Source organism: Halichoerus grypus, chromosome 5 (genome assembly GCF_964656455.1).
Source record: "Halichoerus grypus chromosome 5, mHalGry1.hap1.1, whole genome shotgun sequence".
Classification (NCBI taxonomy): Eukaryota; Metazoa; Chordata; class Mammalia; order Carnivora; family Phocidae; genus Halichoerus; species Halichoerus grypus.
In genome coordinates this window covers 168,376,975-168,400,273 of record NC_135716.1, presented here as the reverse complement: position 1 = coordinate 168,400,273, position 23,299 = coordinate 168,376,975, and the positions used below count along the sequence as shown (strand labels likewise).

General features: G+C 46.1%; 1 long non-coding RNA gene across 1 annotated transcript; it reads left to right on the top strand.

Annotated features, from left to right (window-relative positions):
* Positions 1–1,901: 1,901 nt before the first annotated feature.
* On the top strand, positions 1,902–22,728 carry LOC118550037 (uncharacterized). Its single transcript, XR_004924371.2, has 4 exons — positions 1,902–2,001; positions 20,029–20,146; positions 21,036–21,178; positions 22,219–22,728. It is a non-coding gene; the product is annotated as an uncharacterized LOC118550037 (long non-coding RNA).
* The last annotated feature ends 571 nt before the right edge of the window (positions 22,729–23,299 follow it).

Here is a 23,299-nt window from a genome sequence, read left to right as displayed (position 1 = left end):
TGGCCCCGCCCCTCGGGACCCCCGAGCACCTCGGGAAGTGTAGTCCAGGCTGGCGGGGTAGGGGGACAATGCGAGGGGTGGGGGGCATTTGGGGGTCTCCCCGGATGTGAGCAGGGGGCCCGGGCGGTTGTCTGGCCGCTGAAGAGGGCTATACTGTGGTCCCTAGCCTGGATCTGAGCCAGCTCTCCCATCCCTAAGAAAAGGGCGGGGCCGGGCGGGGCGGGGTCCCTCCCTACCTCTCAGAGGGTGGCCCCCTGGACTCCTCCTCCGTGGAGCCACGTGCCCCGCATCGCCCCAAGGGCAACACTCGGACAGCGCAGTGCCCCTACAGTGCCCCACCCCTTGCTGCCACCCAAGACGCCCAAGCCCTTGTTATAGGACAATGCGACTCTTTGCCCCTGTAAGGCCCCCCTGCAAGCCGGCGCCCTACCTCGACACCCGCGTGTAACCTGCATTGTGACATCATTGTAATCCCTTAACCCACTCAGCCCTAACAGGTCACGGGCGTGGCCCTTCCTCACCGTGCGAGTTTTCGCTACCATACTCGGGTCCCGGAGCTGATGACCAGAGAACCGTGGGGGGGAAAGAGTGAGGCTCTGGAATTTGATCTCCTTTGGTCTAACAGTTACTCCGCTTAAAGGCAGACTCCATCTGTTCTGCCTAGCCTTCTGCCTGATAATAGGGACGGAAGAGCAATAGCAGTTATAGACAACACAGACTGCAGTTAAGTGTTGCTTTTGTTCTTGGAGCACGTGCTCCCAGTGCAGTGCTGGGCCCTTTTAAAGAATCAAAACAAAAGGGGGAACCACAAGGTCACGGTTCCTCCTGGCCTGGTTTGATGAGAAGCACAGCAGAGGCACAAAGGAAACTGGTCTGACCTGAGCGATCTTAGAATGACTGGCCGCCTTCTTCCCACAGAAAGGCCACAAGAAAAATAAAATGAACGTGGTTTCCAGATCCCTCTTCCCATTCCCCAGACCAAGGTTGTGTCTTTGGTCTTCCGGTGGTGGTCACTACACCAACGCACCTGCTTTGAGATCCTGAGTGGGTAGAAGGACACCTTCATTTTATTAATCAATGGGTCCAGACTCCCCATACCAAGAAACAAATATGACTAACTCTGCAGAAACAACAGTCCTAATTGTAAAAGGCTCCAGCCAGTCACTGGGGATGTGCTGGAGATAAATACAATTACTGGGTGCCTGAGACAAGGAAAACTGGATCATAGAGGCAGCAGACACACCACACAAAGCAAACAGCCATTTGCTGTTGCCTGAAATATGCTTGTTGTAGCATTTTCTCCAACAATCGCCCTTGTGTGGGGTCAGTCTCTCGCCCGCCCCCAATCGAAGTGGTTTTCCTTTAGCATGTGAGCAAGACCAGGAATAATTCAGATTCTAAGCCCTGAAAGCCTTCTCCCTCTCAGACCGAACCTAGCTACAAAACGGCCAGGTGTTTCCATCTGTCAGTTTTCTGAGCAAAATCTCAGAAATCGTTAGAAAGCCTGGAGCGGGGTGGGTATAGAGCTCACCGGAAAATGACAGATTGGCAGGCAACACAAACGAGCACCGGAACCCAAGGCCAAGAGGTCTATTATCCCCGAACCAGCCTTTATCTTGAAGTCTTTACTTGAACTGGAGGTTTGCAGAGGAAGGTCCCACCCATCTGATGTATATTTCTTTTAAATACAAGAAATTGCCATGCAAAAATCTTACGTTTCTGACTATTAATGTTGTGACAGGAAAAAAAAATAAATCTTTCAAAACACTGATTATTTTAAAGCACTTACACCACTTCCCCCCACCTTCCCTTTTTCCCTAGAGCAGATGTCTATTTCCATGGAAACCACAGCTAGGAACGAAGATGTTAGAACTCATGGAGATTTTTAATCTTTTGTAACAATGCTACTTAGCTGGTGGGTTTGTTGTTAGATGCCTAGTCCTGCCACAAGGATTTCCTGAGCTCCTCACTGCTGCTTGAGGCCTGAGGGGGCGGGGGCGGGTAAGTGTGCCCCTTTAACAATCCTTTGCATAAAAAGGTGCATGTGTGGTGAGGTGATCCCAGTTTCCTAGGTGGGGCTGCTTTTCTGAGAGCCAGACCACAGCTATTAATTGTCACCTCTGTCTATAGAGGTTCCTATACGAGCCCTGGAATAGGAAGGGCTTTCAACTCGAAGGCGAGAAAACAGCTTTGCCACTTCATGGAGAGGGACAGAAGCTCCTTTCCGGGAAGCTGGCTAAAACTCCCTTCAAAAGCCACTCCCTCCTGAAGTGGCAGCAAGGAGTTAACATTCCCATCTTGGAACTGCCTATCTTTGCCCATGAGAATTATTTTTGCCTCTGCTCAGATGGTGTGGTCGGATTGCTGTGGAGCTCGCTGTGACTATGGATTAGCACAAAGTGAAGTCAAGATATGGCAGCCCTCCAGCTTATTTGATCTGTGTAGACAGCTAAAGGAGAGCACTTCAGGCTTCAAAGTCTAGAAGGGATGTCTACACTGATCAAACGAGCCGGGCTGTTGTCAAACCTCCTCTGTTCTTACAGAGCACCGCAGCCTTTGTTCATTGTTGGGTCTGAGGCTGCCGGGGTTGTCGCTCGCCTGGGCGCCGCCGGGTTCCAGCGCTTACGGGGCCTGTCCTTGGCAAAAGGATATTGTGGGAGAGGTTTTCTCCTTGTCCCCAGCCTCTCTGTTCCCTTTGTCCCCTAAACCTTAGGCACTGTGCTCTAACACTCCCGTCCCTGTTCAAGCCCTGTCTGTGAATCTATTTCACACGCCCTCTCCCTCAGGAGACGATTAAGTCCCAGAGGGCGGGGCCTGTGCCAGGGTCTCATCATCCCTGGGGCCCAGAACGGGGCCTGGCCCAGGACGGTGGGACCTGCATGTGTGCAGCTGACTTGAGGCAAGAACCACCTCTGTCATCTTCTGTCTCCTCCTCTGTGCTGCTAGACACCTGCTCCCTAGAAGGGTGGTGAGGACTAAATGAGATGATGTACATGAGGGCGCTTAGCACGATGCCTGGCATGTGTTAACTCTTGTCGCTAGAGTTACTTGTTACTCTAGTTACAAGTAGTCGCTTGATTACTATAGGTTATGGAATGAATGAATGGATTATTGAATGAATGCATGCATGCATGGATGGATGGATGGATGAATTCCCACACTTTGTTAGGAATCAGAGTCACTGGGTTAACTCTTCCTATTCGATGTTTTTAAAAATTCAATTAATTTAACATTTTGGATAACCCATTCATGTAGTTTAGAAATAAAGTCTAAAAAGGGTGCCTGGGTGGCTCAGTCGGTTAAGCGTCTGCCTTCAGCTCAGGTCGTGATCCCAGGGTCCTGGGAAAAAGTCCACCTTGGGCTCCCTGCTCAGCGGGGAGTCTGCTTCTCCCTCTGCCCTTCCCCACTGCTCATGATCTCTCTCTCTCCCTCTCATGCTTTCTCTCTCTAAAAATAAATAAAATCTTAAAATTAAAAAAAAGAAAGAAAGAAAGAATAAAAAGTCCTCTTCCCTTTTCTGTCCCGATCTGCCAAATCCATCAACCCTCCCCAACCATAACCACTGTCATCAGTTTCCTGGGTATCCTAGAGTTTCTTCAACAAGTTTCTAGATGTGTATTCTTAGTCCCCCTTCATCATACAAATGGCAGTCAACTGTAACGGTTCTGCACTTAGCATTTTTTCACTTCACGATACATGTCAGGGATCTTTTCCCTGTTCGTACATCAAGCGTTTCCTTGATCTGGGATTCACTGTATGAATATTCCATAATCTAGTTAACCTGTGCCTTCTCCATGGCTTTTAGGTTATTCCCAATTATTTGCTATTTCAAACACTGCTGTTATGAATAACCACATATATATATATATATGGCATTTTCCACATGGGTGAGTAGATCTGTAAGACATTTTCCGAGAGTGGTATTGTGAGGTCAAAGGGCAAACACATCTGTCATTTGGACAGTGCCAAATTGCCTTCCATGGGAGATGTACTAGTTCCACACTCACTTTGTGGTGTTTTAATTCATTGTCTCAATTCATTCAAAAATGGTTTGAAAGGCTTTGTCCCTAGAAATTTCAGGCATCAGGGAAAAGGAGGGGGAGGACTAGAAATCCCAAGAAAGACGTGGCTGTCAATTCTGTCTATATTAATAATTCCTATAAATACTTGACAAGCAGCAGCTGATCTCAGAACAGCTCTGGTGTCCACACAGTAGTGCTCCTCCTACTCTGTCCTGTGGTAGAAGTGTCTGCAGGTGTTGCTATGAGATTGGAAGCCTTTTGAAGGCAGGGTCTTTTTCTTGGTTGTATCCCACTCCCCTCCCATGACGCTTGACACAGTGCCTGGCATGCATCTTATTTAATTAATTCTAAGATGTATGTTTTCCCCACATTTTTGTGTCTCTGAAATTGGCTAGACCTCATGGTCAATAAATAGCATGTCATAATTAGTGACAGCCTATTTTCTTAGAGGGACATAAAATAATGGTATCTTAAAAATCAATGGCATTTTTGAGTCAGCGAAATGTTGGAAAGGGCACCCATATTAAATGTGTGAGTGGAATGACGGCCAAGATGTCGCTGTTCCTGCCAGTCCTCTCGCTCCGAGTCCTAACCTTCACAGTTTCCCATTTAGCTGGTGGCTTTGCTAGACACTCACCCTCCAGGTTTAAAACTTCAGTCAGACTCAACTCTTCCCTCTTTCTCGCCCAAGCCTCCAATTATGGAAACTTAGCATTTTCTAGTAGAACAGAACCTTTAAAATGATAATTGCTACAAAAAGAACAAAGCTGCTCACACTTCCTGATTTCATAACTTACTACAAAACTACAGGAATCAAAACAGTGTAGTACTGGCATAAAGACAGACATACAGCCCAATGGAAAAGAATAGAGAGCCCAGAAATAAACCCTTGCATATGGGGTCAAATGACTTTTGACAAGGAGGCCAAGATTCATTCAATAGGGAAAGGACAGACTTTTCAACAAATGGTGCTGGGAAAACTGGATATTCATTCACATGCAAAAGAATGAAGCTGGGCCCTTACCTCACACCATATACAAAAATCAACTCAAAATGGATCAAAGGTCTAAATGTTTATAAAACTATAAAACTCTTAGAAGGAAACATAGGGCAAAAGCTTCATGACATTCAATTTGGCAATGATTTCTTAGATGTAACGTCAAAGGCACAGACAACAAAAGAAAAAAATAGACAAATTGGGTTTTATGAAAATTTAAAATTTTGTGCATCAAAAGAGTATCAACAGAATCAAAAAGCAACCCACAGAATGGGAGGAAATAATTGCAAATTATATATCTGATAAGGGATTCACATCCAGTATACATAGAGAACTTCTAAAACTCAACAAACAAACAACCTACTTCAAATATGAACAAAAAAAGGCCTTAAATAGACATTTCTCCAAGGATAATATACAAATGGCCAATAAGCACATGAAAAGATGCTCAACATCACTAATCTCCCAACCAAGTACTAACCAGGCCCGACCCTGCTTAGCTTCCGAGATCTGACGAGATCGGGCGCGCTCAGGGTGGGATGGCCGTAGACTCAACATCACTAATCATTAGGGAAATGTAAATCAAAACCACAATGAGATACCACCTCACACCCATTAGGATGGCTACTATAAAACAAAACAAAACAAAACAAAAAACGGAAGATAACAAGTGCTGGAGAGGATGTGGAGAAACTGGAGCCCTTGTGCATTGTTGGGAATGTCAGATGGTATAGCCACTGTGGAAAACAGTATGGAAGTTCCTCAAAATATTAAAAATAGAATTGCCATATGATCCAGCAATTCCACTTCTGGGTATACACCCAAAATAATTGAAAGCGGAGTTTTGAAGGGATATTTGTACACCCATGTTCACAGCAGCATTATTCACAATAGCTAAAATGTGGAAGCAAATCAAGTGTCCATTTCCAGATATACACATGAGTGAAATGGTATGTCCATACAGTGGAATATCATTCAGCCTTAAAAAGAAGGAAATTCTGACACAGGCTACAACATGGATGGACCTTGAGGATATTATGCTCAGTGAGATAAACCAGTCACAAAAAGATAAAAATACTGTATGATTCCACTTATATGAGATGCTTAAAGTCGTCAAAAATCATAGAGATTTAGAAAGTAGAATGATGGTTGCCGGGGCTGGAGGGAAGAGGAACTAGGGGGTTATTATTTAGTGGGTACAGAATTTCAGTTTTACAGGGTGAAAAGAGTTATGGAGATGGGTGGTGATGGTGACTGCACAACATTATGAATGTATTTAATATCCCTGAATTGAATACTTAAAAATAGTTAAGGGGGCGCTTGGGTGGCTCAGCCAATTAAACATCCAACTCTTGATTTTGGCTCAGGTCATGATCTTGGGGTCGTGGGATCGAGGCTCCCATGGGGCTCCACATGCAGCAGGGAGTCTGCTTGAGATTCTCTCTCTCTTCTTCCTCTGCCCCTGCCCCCGTTTGAACACACTCTCTCTCTAAAATAAATAAAATCTTTTTTTTTTAATTTTTTTTTAAAGATTTTATTTATTTATTTGAGAGAGAGAGAGCTCATGAGAGGGGGGAGGGTCAGAGGGAGAAGCAGACTCCCTGTTGAGCAGGGAGCCCGATGTGGGACTCGATCCCGGGACTCCAGGATCATGACCTGAGCCGAAGGCAGTCGCTTAACCAACTGAGCCACCCAGGCGCCCTAAAATAAATAAAATCTTAAAAAAATAGTTAAGATGGCAAATTTTATATGTGTATTTTTTTGTTATGTGTATTTTAATACAATAAAAATAATGGGAAAAAAATGATAATAGCTAACATACAGAATGTTACCATGAGGCAGGCACTGGTCTAAACACTCTCCATGAGATAACTCATTTAATCCTCATAACGATCTTATGAAATATTATTAGCCTAACTGTAAAGCTGAGGAAAGGAGGGTGACTAACTACCCTGTCTTGCCCAGGACTGAGGGTTTTTCTGGGATGTAGGACTTTCAGTGCTAAAAGTAGGAAAGTCCCAGCCAAACCTTGGATGAGCTGGTCATCCTAAAGGAAACTGAGACACAGAGAGACATTATCTTCCTTAGACGTACCAAACAGGGTCCTTGCCCTAGGCCCTGCACTTTCAAGGGCTGCACTCTGACCCTCCAGCTGTGCCACTTCTCCCAGGCAAGCTTTCCCCTGGGGCCAAGGATATGAGCCCACCTGGAACCTGGGCAACCCTTTGAAACCACACTGTAGGTATCCGGGACTCTAGAATCCCCTGTCCAAATGACCTGAGTCCACTTTCAGCATCTCCGCCAGCACCTTCCTGGTTCATCCTCCCAAGGGCAAACTTCCCTGCCTGAGTGCAGGGCTGGCTACTTGTAAGGGGTAGGGACAGAACCTGGGCATGAGGGCCAGGAAAAGGAAGTGAAGGGGGCTGGCTCTGCCACGCTCTAACCTGAAACTCCAAGGAATCCAAGAATTCTCAACTTAAAACCTGACATTCTAGCTTATTACGGAGGTATATTTCTCAAGGTAGAAGGATAAAACATATATTTTTTAAAAATAGTTTGTGAGCTTGATTTATAACTCTTACATACTTAGACCTAAGGTATGTGGGCTTCTCTTTTATCCTCCTTCCTCGAGTCTGCCAAATGTTAGCAGTAGGCCTGCAGAGATTGAATCACTAGTCCGACTAGGTTACACAGAAGTGCAGAGCTTTTGCAGCCTGGCTCCAAGTCTATGCTTTTAGCTGGCTAACTCTATTATTTTCCAGACTGGGGAGAAAGGCCCGGAGAACTTTAGACATTTGTCCAAGGTCCCACAGCTAATTCATGTCACAGCAAGAATTTGAATCCTGTGCTTTAAATGATGCTCCAGGGACTGTTCAGTTATTACTCATGTGAGCATGGGCAGACGACTTCTCCCTTTTTAGGCCTGCATTTCATCATCTGTGAAATTGGGATAATGCCCCAACTTCATAGGGTTGTCGTCAGGAACAACAACCTGAAATACTAAATGTAAAGTACCTAGCATTGTGTCTGATGCGTAATAAACCCTCAATAGGTGAGAGTTATAGTGTTAGTCATCAAGCACATCTCTGATCGTGCCACTTTTCTGCTTGAAAATATTTGATGGATTAAACTTTGGGGCACATCATCTGAGAAACATACAAATTCCTGAAATCTAAAAAAAAAAAAAAAAAAATTTTTTTTTTTGATGACTCCCTTGGATTTATAGTCCCAAGGGTCATCCTTGGCATGGCATTTGAGACCCTCCATGAGCTAACTGCAGTCTACTTCAAGATCAATTAAACCCTGAGACTCTTGGGTTCTTGATGTATTTGAAGATCTGTCATCTCAAAAAAGGATAGTCATAGGGTAGCACAGTTAAGATGCATGGAAGGAGTTAGCTAACAACAGAATGGACCTCATAAGAATGAATGAGATTCTTGCTATGGGAGGTATCCAGACAAAGATTTGTCATTCAACTGCTGGGAATGCAAGGATTCTTGCATTAGGAGGAAGGTGGACTCCCTTCATGCCTTAAGAATCTTCTTTAATGAGATGGGAAAAGGCTTGTGATATTATGCTAATGAAAGAAACAAACAAAGGCTACCAAACTGCGTGTACGATATGAACTCAAGTAAGATAAGAGCAAAATAAAAGGCACCAAAATATTTGTTTGGAGGGTAAAATAACAATTGAGTTTAGTTTTCTTCTTTGTACTATTCTGAAATTTCCAAACTTCTTAAAGTGAACATACATTATTTTTATTAATATGAAAACATTGTATTGTAAAAACAGAAAAGAATTTTATCCTCCTGGCTGATCTTAGGTACTCCTGTCTCTGGAACCCCTACCCTCCCACGACCCCCTCCAAGTCTCAGTTTTATTGCACTATTCCCAGCTCCATGAAAAGTCATGCACCTAATATGTTTCAGTGTTTTGCTGATACTAATTCTCAGCCTGGAGTCCCTTGGCTTCTGTGTCTATTGAAATCCTCTCCACCCTCAAGGTCTTGATTAATCTCTCTGACTCCTCCATATTATGCCTGGTATTGAGTCGGTCCATACACATCTCTGTCCTCCTCACTAGAGAATGAGTTTCTTGAGAGCAGGATTACATACGATTTCCTCCTCGTATCCCTACAGTGCCATGAATAGACAGACACTCAGCATATATTGAATCTTTTGGCTGATGTCTTTTTGACCACTAAACAACACTTAGGGCCACGGGTCGACAGTATAACTGAGGGCTTATCCTGGAGTCTAGTCTCCTGCAACTCAAAAAGTACCATGCCAGGGACATTTAAAAATATATATTTTGAGGGGCACCTGGGTGGCTCAGTCGGTTAAGCGTCTGCCTTCGGCTCAGGTCATGATCCCAGGGTCCTGGGATCGAGCCCCGCATCGGGCTCCCTGCTCAGTGGGGAGTCTGCTTCTCCCTCTGCTGCTCTCTCTCTGTCAAATAAATAAATAAAATCTTTAAAATATATATATATTTTTTACTTGTTTTTAAGCTTTTAATTTGAAATCATTTCAGATTTCCAGAGAGTTGCAAAGATAGTACACAGAATTCTCATATACTCTTCAGCCAGCTTGCCCTAACGTTAACATCTTACATAATCATAGAACATTTATCCAAACTAAAACATTAACACTGGTACAACGAAATGGCTAGCTTTAATTGGATTCTCCATTTTCCCTTTGGATCCAGGATCCAACTTAGGATACCACCTTGTTTGTAGCATCGTGTCTCCTTACCCAGTGACCTATCTTTTAATGTGGAGCCTGAGGTGACTGCTTTCTATTGTTTCGTCCAACCAACCTTTTTCCAAATAATCAAAATGTGAGCAAGAAAGATGGTGTGGGGATGGCGAGGCTGCAGCACTCGCCCTCTCCTGGGCCTCTGGCGCTTTGGGCAAGTAAGTGGACTGTTCCTCCCAAATGGGGCTAGGGCAATGGCTTTCATTTCATAAGATCTAGTCTTTTTCTTGAATGGGCACCTGTAGGCCTAAATACAGAGGGGGTTTACAGATTACTTTTAATTCATTAAATTTCTGGGCCATTCCATAGCCCACTTCTCCATGGCCTGGCATGAGGACATGTTCCCAGTTACTTAGAAAACTTCCCAGCAGTTGGCATTTATCAGCAATCTTAGCAATTCAGTGAGAACAGAGGTTACAGCTGTCACAGGAAGCTGAAGCCAAGCCTGCTGAAATCACACCCATTGGAATGCGGGTGAAGTATAGACTGAGTAGAATTCAAGCCAGAAGGTGCAGGGGGCTGGGGTGTCAGGAGAAGGGTGGGATGCTGAAAAAGAGCGAATACACAAGGGGAAGAAACGCTCATGTGTCACTGGAACTCGGGTTGATTTATAGGCCTTCACTGGCTTATTGCTAAGCCCTTGTATCGATTAGTAAGCATCAGCACTGCCGGGCCCTGGCAGACCCCACCACGCTCCTGGATTACCACAGCAGCCTCCTAAGTGCTCTTCTGCCCGCCCCCTCCTTCAAATCCATTGCCAGCATGGGCACCAGCCAACTCAGATCTCTGGAGAGTACGGCCCCCATCTAAGCAGGAGGGTGTGGGGTGTATTACTTTCCTGGGGCTGCCTTAACAAAGTGTCACAAGCTGGAGCTGGGTGGTGGCCTTAATGACAAGAATTTAGTGTTTTTTTGTTTTTGTTTTTTTTTAAGATTTACTTATTTATTTTAGAGAGGGGGAGAGAGAGTGGTGGGAGGGGGAGAGGGAGAGAGAGAATCCTCAAGCAGACTCCCTGCTGAATGCAGAACCCACTGTGGGGCTTGATCCCAGGACCCTGAGATCATGCATGACCTGAGCTGAAAACAAGAGTTGGACACTCAACAGACTGAGCCACCCAGGAGCCCCTGACAGAAATGTATTGGTGCACAGTTCTAGGAGTTAGAAGTCCGAAATCAAAGGTGATGGCAGGGTTGGTTCCTTCTGAGGGCTATGAGGGAGAATCTGCTATGCTTCTAGCTTCTGGTAGTCTCCAGAAGGGGAAGAAGGTGCCAGGAAGAGGAAACAGGGCAACTAAATGCCCAGAAAAGAGAGTCAGCCAAGCACAGTAGTGAACCACAAGTGGTCTCAGGTTTTGACTGGTAAGACTGGATTCAAGCCTGGGGGATGGCTGGGGCAGGAGCACAAGGGCCCTTGAAAACCCTTCAGCGGGGGGCAAGGACTTCAGGGATGCTGACCTAGAATCACAAGATCACAGGCTCTTTGAGCTGAGGGACTTGACGGGTCTTACAGTCACTCTTGAACTCCTTCCCTGCATTTTAAAAACCAAAACCAACCCCCAAAAGTACAAAGAAGACAATTACTCACATTCCCCACCATCTGGAATCAACCATTGTTTACATTTTGACATATTTTGTTCCCCAGTGTTCTCTTTATGACTCTATAGTTTTAAATTCCTTGGGCAATATATGAACGCACTGTCATTTTTTTTTAAATAAAAAATCAGAATGTTATAAGGAAAGCTCAAATTCACTTTCACCTCCACTGGCTATCCCAACTCCCTGCTCCTCTCCCCAGAGAAAGCCACTCTTATGAGATGGGAATGTATCTTTTTATTTTTTAAAAAATGCATTATATATGTTTTAATATACCACAGTTCTGTTTGATATGTTGCAAAAGTTGTATTATGCTGTATGCATTATTCTGCAACTTTCTGTCTTAATATATTTTGAGCTCTGTCCATGTCCCCGCATATATAGATCCAATTTATTCCTTCTAACTGCAATATAGTGGCCCATTATGAAAACAGACTCTTATTTATACTTTCCCTATTGATGGTCATTGAACTGTTTTCAGTGCTTTGTTATTAGATATGATCCTGCAGTGGCCAGCCTCCTTGAATATACCATCTAAATATTTCTCCAGGGTAGAAACCAAGAAATAGAATTGTCAGGGCACAGGGTATAAACCCATTTCCCCACAACCTCACCAATACCTGACATGGTCTAACTCTATTCCTCATTGCATCTTTAGAAATGAGAAGACAGGCCTAGGGCTGCTTTCTCAGTTACAGAGCAGGCTGGGGGTTCAGGGCCAAGAGTAGCCCCCACACCCCCTGGCTCCACAGGGCTCAATGTTTGTACCACACCATATGGTCACTGTCCGTTCTCCCTGGAAAATCAAGGGAAAGGCTGTGGTAGAAGGGGGTGGGTGGGGAGGGAATGGCTGAAATTCTCCAGCATGCTGATTTTACTGTGAGTGGAAATGGCTCCAAATCCTCCCAGAAAATGGCTTCACTGTGCTCCACGGATCTGCTCTCCCACCCGAGGCGGTTTCTACCTGCAGCTTTCACAGCTCCACACAGGAATGTGATTGGCTCTTCCAGCCCAGACAAGGGTGGGGACAGAAATGGCGTCTCTAAGCAGCTGATTTTTCAGTGCATCAGCCCCGCTCTGGGAGGTGGGGGAGGGCAAGCCTCTTGGGACTCGTGCAGGTGCGGAGCCCACGAAGGCCACCCTGCATCCCAGGCTCGCCCAGCCGAGCGCAGCACCCAGCACCCAGCACGAGCCCCGGCGACCCCTCCCTGCCACTTGCAGCACCTTGAGGGTGGGCTGGCTCTGCCCGGGCGCCCCCCCCCCCCCCCCCCCCCGCAGCCAGCGCTTGAGTGGCTGGAAGGGAGCGAACGCTGTAGAGAACGGCACTAACAACAAGTCCCAAGGACCACAGGGCTGCGCCCACCGGGGCAGCTCTGAGATGCTGGAGCCCGGCCGCTCGGAGTAAGAGACACAAGGCTGGGCCAGCACTTCTCACTTCCCAGGCTCCGATCGGGTCTGCGGAGGCTCTGCGACAGGGACCCCCATGGAGGATGAAGACTAACCCTGCCTGCGCTCCTCCTCCGAGGTGCACAAGGGGAAACTGGGTGAGGTCCCAGATCCCAGCCCCTCTTAAGAGCTAGTCTTGGTGTGAGGTGCTTCTCCCCAGGGGCTGCTGGCCAGATTTCCCTTTTTTTCTTCAAGGCAGGAAAGACCAGAGGGAGAATTTGAGGGAAAGAACAAAGCTGGCACCGCCCAGCCTTCTTTTCAGAGCCTGGAAGGCTCCCTTCCCCTCACACTTGGGATTACTTGGAGGGCTGGCATTTTTTTCCTTAGCAAACTTTTCTTCTTAGGGACCACGTTTTGAGCCCTTTTTATATGTCAAGCACTGTACTATGTGCATGATCTCATCTCCTCCTCTGGACAACTCTAAGACCTTAGTCTCAGAGAGGACACGCAGTTTCCCAAGATCACACATACAGAGTGGCAAAAGTGGGATTAGGACATTTTTAAAATATGTGTTTAAAAAAAAAAAACTGTTTTAGGTTTAAAAATTAACTATTTGCTCACTTCCACTAGTCTTTCACAGATCCTTTTGAAAAAAGGATGACTGAGCACAAACCCCACAAACACCGGCATGCTATTTTTACTCAGTGGGAGGAGGGAACCGAGCGCTGGTGTTTTGCTGGCAAGAGTGTAAATAGGTAATACTTTTCTGGAAAGCAGTTTGGCCATTTGAATCGAGAGCTTTAAAAACTTTCTTTGCCCTTTAATGAGGAAATTGGCACCTTCTAAGGAGACCGCACCAGCTAGCATTATGGAAAATGCACATTTCCATGGACCCAGCGATTCCATTCAAAGGAATCTATTCTATAGATTGATGCACTAGCACAGGGTCAAAATGGTATATATGTAAGGACATTCCTTAGTGCGTAGCTCCAACAGCGAAAGATGGGAACCAACCTAAAAACATTTCAATACAATTCATTATGGCACATCCATTTAAAGAAATTCTATGCAATATTTCTAGAAAATGATGCAGTTCTTTTTATATATGGACCAATCATCAAAAAATATTAAGTGAAGAGAGAAAGTACAAAAGTATGCATCTGGTATGCTATTTCTGTATGAAAACAGGAATATATATATATGTATATATTTTTTTTTCTAAGAATGAAAACAGGAATATATATATATATGTATATATATATTTTTTCTAAGAAAGATACACAAGAAACCAGGTAATAGTGTTGCCTTTATGGAGGAACACCACAGCTGAGGGAAAAAATACGATATAGACATTTTTTTTCATTGCGTAGTGGAATAGTACCTTTGGAATTATGTACCATGCGTGCCCATTAGCAATTCAAAGTTCCACTTAAAAAAACAGATGCACTAAAATCCTACCTCTAGACCCAGTAATTCTCCTTTTGGGAATCTAGCTTAAGGAAATTACTGGATTTCAAAGATTTATACAAAAAGATATTCACTGAGGTGTAACAGTGAAAAAGATATAGGCAATTCAAAAGTCCAACAACAGAGGAATAGCTAAGGAATTATGGTATGTACATGCAATGCCTATCATGAAATCATAAAAAGGATGCTTACAAAAACATTTTAGTGACATAGGAAAATGTGTATTATGTTAAATAAAAAAAGCTGGACAGAAATGATCTCTGCAGTATGATCTGATCACTGTAACAACAGTAGGACATAGGAAATAATTGGAAGCAAACATGCCAAAAAGTAAACAATTGTGGCAAGTGGGTGGAGGGACTGTGAGTGATTTTTTTCTCCCTACACAGCTTTCTATACTTTTCCACTTTTTTGCAATGAGCATCCATGTCTTGGATAATTAAACACACATACACACACACACACTTAAAAATAAATCCCCACAGTATTTAGAAAAACTAAAGATACAAAAACATGTTAACCTAGCAATTCTACTTCTAGAAATAAACCCTAAATAGATAGATGCACAAATGCTCAGAGCATAATATGAATAACAAAAGATTATAAACAACTCAAGTGTCTATCAGAGGAGACCACTTAATTAGTACAGAATATCCATAATGGAGAATATTAAGCAGCAGTTATGGAGAATGGGGTAGGTATATCAACGTGGAAAAATCTACAGGGTAACATATATTTTTTTAAAGATTTATTTATTTATTTGAGAGAGAGAGCGCAGAGGAGGAGGGAGAGAGAGAATCTCCAGCAGACTCCACACTGAGCAAGGAGCCTGAGGTGAGGCTCGATCCCATGACCCCGAGATCATGACCTGAGCCAAAATCAAGAGTCGGTGCCTAACCAACTGAGCCACCCAGGCGCCCCAGGGTAACGTATTATTGTGATAGGAAAAGCAACTTGCAGAAGAATATGGATGTTATGATTGCATTTATGCTAAAGAAAGGAAAGCTGAAACTCGGTGTTTGTGTTTGTACATAAATGTATGGAGGATGTTAAACTTTACCAATAGTTGTCTTTGGGGAAGGGAATATGCTGAAAAGGAGACTTCTGCTCTGGACTCTACATTTATCTGCGGTGTTTGTTTCTCTTATAATGACAACGTATTCTCATATCATTTGTGTAATTAAAACATAATATAGGGGGAACGTATACGCATAGAGAAAGATCTAAAAAGATACATAACAAAATTATGCATGGTTTTCAGCAGGAATGAGGGATTGGGGCTTGAAGTGATGGGTCATTTTCCCAATTTACTTTATATACTTTGGCACTGACTTTTTCTTCACGCCCACACATGAACTACCTTCATAATTAAAACAGCAACATCAAAAGTCCTGGCTGATGGGTAGCAGCCTCTGGATTTCTCCAGCTCTCCACTGTCCCTGTTTTAGGGCTCTGCTCTCTTAGGTAACAAGCCTGGTCACAGGCACCACCCAGGCGTGCAAAGCCCCAGATAATACCAGGCTCATTTCTCCTCTTACCAAAGAGGAAACCGAGATGCTGAGACACAACCTTCTGGCAGCTCTGCTGGGAAAGTGGATGCAGGTGACCTGGATCCCAGGCCCCTGCTCTCCCACCTTCAATTTCCAGAGATAACCCATTGGAAGGGAGAGCCAGGGACTGTTTTCCACCAGGCGAGGGAGGACAAGGCTTCAAGCCACACATTAATGATATCAGTTAGCATCAAATGAAGGAACAATAAACCCCATCATTTGCCGAGTTCCCTCTAGGCTCAGCTTCAAGCTCCCTTCCCAGACAATGACTGGTCATATCCCCACATAGCCTCTGCCAGGTTTTCCAGAGAGACTGCGACAGAGCATGGGGCCCAACTGGCCTCCGGTGGCCAACACTCTGGGACTCACCTCCAAGGAGGGAGCTGGGGAACCCTCCCAGGGCCCAGGAGCTCAGCACTGGAAGATCTGTTTGCTCCCAAAGCTGAGCAGGAGACAATTATGGTGCCGCAGGAGGGCACTGGCCTGGAAGAAGAAAAGCAGGGTTTCAGGAGCCAGCGCTGCTGTGGCCCCTTTTGTGACCCTGGCAACTCACCAGATCCTCTGAGTCTGGGTACTGGGGTGGGGGGGGTGGGGGACAGACAGGAGCCTCTGTATCTGGGGGAGAAAGGGCGGTGTCAAGCCCCCTCCCCTTCCATGGCTCTCTCAGAATCCTAGATGTTGGTGAAGCTGCTGGTCCCTTTCCCAGCGCAGCTGCTGCCTGTCTGTCTCCATGGCAACCAGGCCAAAAGACTAATTTGCCAGGGTCCAGGCTCCGGGAGCTTACCTTGGAGCAGGGTTTTAACTTGTCTTTCTGGAAGCCAATCCATTGCCACTCCCAGGAGCCTCTGATAGCATCCCCTAGCCATTGCATGGGAAGGACACTGGGCCAGCCAGAAAAAATCCTCCGTGTGTCCTTTATAAACTCCACCCACTGAGAGAGAGGAAAGACAAACAGCCTCCTGCCCAATGGCCTTGTCGCCACTGGTGATTTGTGTTTCAGAGACCCCCGTCTTGCTCCCTAGTTGCTCTGGGCTGCTAGGAGGGATCTGCAAGAACAGATGGCTTAGGGAACAGGTTCACTTGCAAGAAGGTCCCCCATCTTACTCGTTTGCATTCCCTCAGGTTCCTCACTGCTCTCTGCTGGCCTATGGTTGGGCCAGAAGTCCTGCTGTGGCTGTCTGGTTCTAACAAGACTGAAATCTTTTTTTTTTTTCCTTTTCTAAACAAAAAATCTTGATGATCACCTTTCTCAGAAGCTCATGGAGGGTTAGGCGGGCACTCGGAACTTTACAGATCTCTCCCGGAGACATAGTCAAATTTGCATAACTATATTGGCTTCCCCCAGGGCCGTTTTAAATCAAACAGCTATCTTTTTTCTATTTGTGTTCTGCTACCCTGGCTGTAACTTCCTAGAGGACAGGGATTAGACGGCTGTCTCTTCCCAGGATATGACATATTGCTTCGTACACAGCAGATGGGTTCATGAACACTTCCAAAGCACAGAAGGACCTTTATATACCAACCAAAAAAATCTGACTCGAGTCAGCGGACCTGGTTCTGGGCCTAGCCTTGCAGCTAACTTCCTGTGCAACTTTGAGCAAGTCTGTTGCCTCTTCTGGGCCCCACTCTCCCCATCTGTGAGGTAGGACTGTGATCTCTAAAGATTGCTCCCCCGCTCCAACTCTCTCTGTCCAAGACAGAAATCCACACAGCTCTCCGTAGGGGAAACTGGGTCAAGATCAGGACTGAGCAAAGAAAAAAGAAATCATGAAATGGTAACTTCGGTCCCTAATGTCCCAACTGAAAAGGGCTCACAGGATAAATAACACAGTCTATGCAGATTAAATGCCATCCCTGAGATGAATTCTGGAAAGCGAAGTTACCTTCCCTATTCACAGCTCCTTCTGAGGGAGGCGTCCTGAGTTCTCTCTGTATAAAGCTGTAGTGGACTGTGATCAAAACCAGTCATGTCTGGACCCGGGATGGGATGGCTGGTGGATGCTGGACCCAAGGGAAACCAACTCCTGCCCTGGGGGCTTGGCTGAAAACCCTGCACCCTGGGGCCAGTTATGCCAGTCAGCAGCCAACCAGTGCAACCGGCCTCTCTCTGAGGAACCACCACCACTAGGAGCTCACAGAGCTGGCGGGACCCTACAGCTCAGGCTGTAACCTGAACAGCACTGCACTGACTTGGAAGCGAGGGACCCTGAACTTGTCCGGGTAGCAGCTGGGACAGTTTAAAACAGCAACAGAAAATCTGCCCCCCTCCAGGGGACCCTCATAACAAAGTTCCGTCACCGAATTTCATTTACACAGGCTTCTTGTAACCCAGAAAGGCAACCCAATACACACAGACATACCTGCCTAAACACCCCGCAAAAAGAACTCCAGGGTGACCACGAGGCTCCATTCCGACAACAAGAAACAGCCACCACGCTTCCTCGAGCAGCCCCCGCTGCAAGCACGCTGCACCACCCACAGACTCGTGCGTGTCCTTTCCTCTCCACTCCCATCCGCAAACCTTCCTACTCATCTTCCTTCTGTGGGGCCTTCTCTGGTCCCACCCGCTGCTCACCACACCCCTTTCTAAATCCCACAGCACCTTGGGACACCTCAATGAGAGGTCTCAACTGTGGACATCATTTTAAAGTCCTCACATCTAGGTCCTGTCATTCTTTGTCTAGATCTGTCTCTTCTCCCTTTGAATTCCTCAAAGCCTGGAGATTTCCTTGGGTCCTCAGTACTGAACACAGTGTCTGGCACAGGGGAAGGATTCCGTAAGCATTTTTTCCAGCACTGAGTGAGTGCAAGAGAGAAACAATCTGAGCGCCGCCAGCCCTCATGTTTGTATGAAGATGTTCAGAATCGTGCCTGGCATTTGTTACCACGCTTTTCATACTCTCAAAGCATTTCTGATGTTATTTGTCATTTTGATTCTCATCATACCCAAGAGGTAGGCAGGGAGAGGGCAGAGACTCCCCACAGTAGAGAAGGACCCCAAGACTCTGAGAAGGACAGTGACCTGCTCAAGGTCACAGGAGAGATGGCTCAGACCTCCTGCCTCTGAAGCTGGGGTTCATTCCACCCCCCACCATTGGCTTCCTCATGTCCCTGTGACCTCCCACACGAAAGGGGGCATTGAGACAAGGAAGGGAGCTTTGAGGCCACACAAATCTTCGGCCCTTTGGGGGACGCTCTCCTTCTTGGCAAAAGCCCAAATCCATGGCCCTAGGGAAGGAAGCATCTAGAACTGTGGAAGCACTGGGCTCATAGCCAGCAGAGTTGGGTTCCAGATTTGGGATTTCCACATTCTAGTGATTTCATCCTGGATAAATTGTTTACTTTCTCTGAGCCTCAGTTTCCTAAGAAGTGACAGGTATTTGCTTCACAGAGGTGTTATAGAATCTGTGGGTTTCCAGTGCTGAAAAGAATTCAGACCCTGTTAAAGTATCATATGCATGTGAGGGGAAAAACAAAAATGACAGGGCAAACAAAGCACGGTGGACAAGGCCTCAAGTCTGAACCTGCACGAGGACATGCCGTCAGATGCAGCTCTATGTGTGGGCAGAAGTCACTGGCAGGGCGACAGGGCAAACTGCCCTCTGTCATACCAGTCCCACCTCTCCTGCCACGTCCCATAGGCAACCGAAGGAAGCACAGTGGAGAGGGTTCTACTTTAACCTAAACCTGCAAAAAGGCATTTTCCTAAATTCCTTGACCTCATAAAAATGATCTGCTTACTTTGCGGTCACTTTATTTATTTTTAAGTAATCGCTATGCCCAACATGGCGCTCAGACTCACAACCCCCAGATCAAGAGTCACATGCTCTACCGACTGAGCCAGCCGGGCGCCCCGGCGATCTGCTTACTAGATTCACCAGGTTCTGGCCAGCAGCCTCTTCCCAAATCGCCCTTTGGCCATTTTGCTACTTATTTTCCCCCCCAAGAGGTGGGTGGGGAGCCCATACCACACCAGTTCTGACCCTGCTGGCCTTTGCTGGAGGAGGGGTTGGTATGCACAGGGCCTTAGGGACAATTACTTTTATTAAGACCCTAGAAAAGCCACACTCAGCGCTTCCATTTTTCATCACCAGACTTGCCGGGGAGAAAATGAAATCACTGGTCGCTGTGACATTTTACACCCTCTCCCCGGAAATGGCCAGTTGCTACTTGCTATTATTATGATTTTTTTTACATTTCCATTATTAAGGTCATGGGTTCAGCCTCTGTTCTCACACATATAATTTCGCCTAGAGACAGGAAGATCTATTCCACCGCCATAGACAGTGCCACTCCCAATGCGCTGCGTGGTAAATGCTTGCCTGTTCCATCCACAAGACAGTCAACTCCTCAAAGGCGAGGAATCTGCCTTATTCATGTTAAGTATTTCCAGTGACCGGCACAGTGTCCAGCATACTGGAGGCATTTAATAATTACAGCTACTGTTTGTTGCACACTGCGCTAGGCACTTTTTTACGTATCATCTCATGTAATCCTCACAACAACATCTCAAGGTAGAAATGTTATGATTCCCATTTTACAGATGGGGAAGCTGAGGCTCAGAAAGGTGAAATAGCTTGTCCAGGGTGAACACAGCCAGGAAAGAGCAGAATCAGAACTGAATAGAGGCTGACTAGCTTCAGAGCCTGTTTCCGGCCACCCACCTCCCCTGCTGGGGAAGCCTTTCCTTCAGAGGGCCATTTCTGCAGCTGAGGCAGAGGCTGGCTCTGATCCCCCATCCTGTACTCCCGACTCTCTCTGGGGCCTTCACCCTTTGTTTTCCCAGTGACCCTCAGTTGTCCCAACAACAGAATGGGGCACTTAATCTTTTTCCTTAGACCCGATGACTTCGATGGTGGGGGCAAGGATTTCTTATCACAAGTGCTAACTGAAAAGGAAAAATTCATAATGATTAAAATAATGAGGCAGTCAAGGGACACTCCAGGCTCGTCTGTCCTCAGGGGAGCCTCACATCCTAATCTGGGCCAAGCCACTGCCTTCCTCCCCAGTGGGGCTGATTTGATGGTCTATAAAATGATGATAATAATGCTGACCCTTCTCATGGGAAGGAAAAGGAGGTACGTGGGAGGAGTTAATGCTTAGACGGGAAAAGATTAGAGATGAAAAAGCACGAGTTTCAGGCTGAATTTAGAGCATGACATCATTTCTTTTTAGAATCAAAAGTCGCTTTTAAGTCATGTTTATGAAATTGCTTTTTGTGGTTCCTTGAATCCCTCATTTTGCCAATCTTCTACCTCCTATAACAGGAGTCAAAAAAGGGGAGACGTAAGTCCAGAGGGTGCTGAGACTCAAGTCTTCACAGGACAGACTGGAGATGCAAAGGCTCACAGAGCACCCACCCCCACCAAGGAGTGAAGGACAGTGAAAACAGGAGGGGACTGCTTGGAAGGTGGCTTTGGCTAGCTCCAGGTGTGGGAGGATTTTCAGGGGGAGACACACAGGTCATGGGGAGGGAAGCTCACTCTGAGCTAGGGAGGGGTCCTCCGGCCCTCGCCTGGACTGCTAAAGCAGACTGTGGTCCGAGGGCTTGTGGGCTCGCAAAGATAAAAGTGGTATTTAGCAGAAGAGAGAAAAATGTATTCAACTCCCAGCCCAGTTATGATTTAGACGCAGCCGTGGGCAGAATAGCAATGAGCTCCTTATTTTAAACAAATGGTAGAGAGATGGAAATAGATCAAGGGTGTGGAATCAGTGGAGGTTTTTGCAATCAGTGAACGGATGGCAGACCACACCCTTGTCAGGAAGGGAAAAGAAAAAAATACAAAGAATATTCCTTAAGAACAAAAAGCCTCTCTTTTCGGAGAGGAGTGTTCACATTACTGCTGCAGAGCAGCGTGCATCTAAATCATCACTAGAGAAGGTTCAGACCTCCTCTTGGTGCTGGACTCAGGAAGGGAGGAGACTCCAGCCCTTCCCCTGGGGACTCTGGATCCAAGTAAGACCCTCCTCCAAAACGAAGGGAACCTGGACTGGATGGACCCTCAGGATCATGTAGCAAAAGCTAGGACAGTGGCTCCCATTCACGTATTTGGTGCCAGACATTTTATATATTCTTTTGTTCCAATCCTACAGCATTCTCATGAAGCAGGTACTTGTATCTTCATGCTGTTAAGGGAAGAAACTAAAGCTGGGTCTAGCTAAGATCTAGCCCAAGGCCACACAGTTAAAAGTGGAGAGTCAGGATTTGAACTTGGGCCTGTCTGGCCGCAAAACCCACATGTTCTCCACTACACCACAAGAGGCCTTTGCTCACTCGTTACTCTTCAGCGAGGCCTTCCCTGACCACCCGAAGTAAACATGCAGCGCCCCGTCCCTGGCACTCTCTATGCCCTGCCCCTATTTTCTTCCTCTGCTCAGCACCTAAAAGCCTCTGACCTACTATATTTTTACTTATTTGTTTACCATCTGTTTTCTTCCCCTAAAACCTAGGCTCCACCAAGGCGAGGATTTTCAGCATACCTGTAGTGCTTAGAACAGTATGTGGAAAATCAACGAATATTCAGTGAATAAACAAATGTTGAAAAGCCTCTTGCCTGACTTTCTACTGGAAAGCTAACATTGAAATGCATACCACTTTTGATAAAAAGCAACCCAATGGTCCTTCAGAAAACCTAAAGTTAGGGACGCCTGGGTGGCTCAGTCAGTTAAGCGGCTGCCTTCAGCTCAGGTCATGATCCCAGGGTCCTGGGATCGAGCCCCGAGTACCTACTCCACAGGAAGCCTGCTTCTCCCTCTCCCACTCCCCCTGCTTGACACACTCATACTTGACAAATAAATAAATAAAATCTTAAAAAAAAGAAAAGAAAAAAGCTGTGACAGCAGCGTGATCCAGGCCACAGAAGCCAAGATGGGAAGCAAGGATGCCTTAGGGAGGATGCCCAGAGGACGTGGGGCCCTCTTAAAAAAAAAAAAAAAAAAAAACAACCCTAAAGTTTCTAGACTCAGATGGTGTAAAAGGGAGAGTAAAGAGACAGCGGGCCTACCTCTCGGAAGACAGGAGAGCGGAAGATGTCATCCAAGCCGCCACAGTGGGCAAGAGGGCAAGACACAGACACAAGACACTAGTTCACAAGCTAATTTGAGCTCACACAGGGATCTGTAAATAAGAGAATAAAACAGGTAACTAGAGATGCTGAGACAGACAGTGGAGCTCAGTCTGTAGGAAGAATCAACAAAGCCATTCCACAGCTTCACTTGGCGTGGGGTGTGGGTATATTGCTGTCAATAACGTGTTCATCATTTAGGAAGATAAAAAAGGTGGGGGGGGCAGGACCTCCTTACAGGACAGGCATCAACTGTACCCCAGAAAAGATTCACAGAGCAGTGGTTCTTTGGGGCGCCTGGGTGGCGCGGTCGGTCAATCATCTGACTCTTGGTTTTCAGCTCAGGCCCTGATCTCAGGGTCTGGAGATCAAGCCCCGCACTGGGAGTCTGCTTAAGATTCTCTCTCTGCCCCTCCCCACCATGTTCCCTGTCTCTCTCTTTCTCTCTCTCTCAAATAAATAAATAC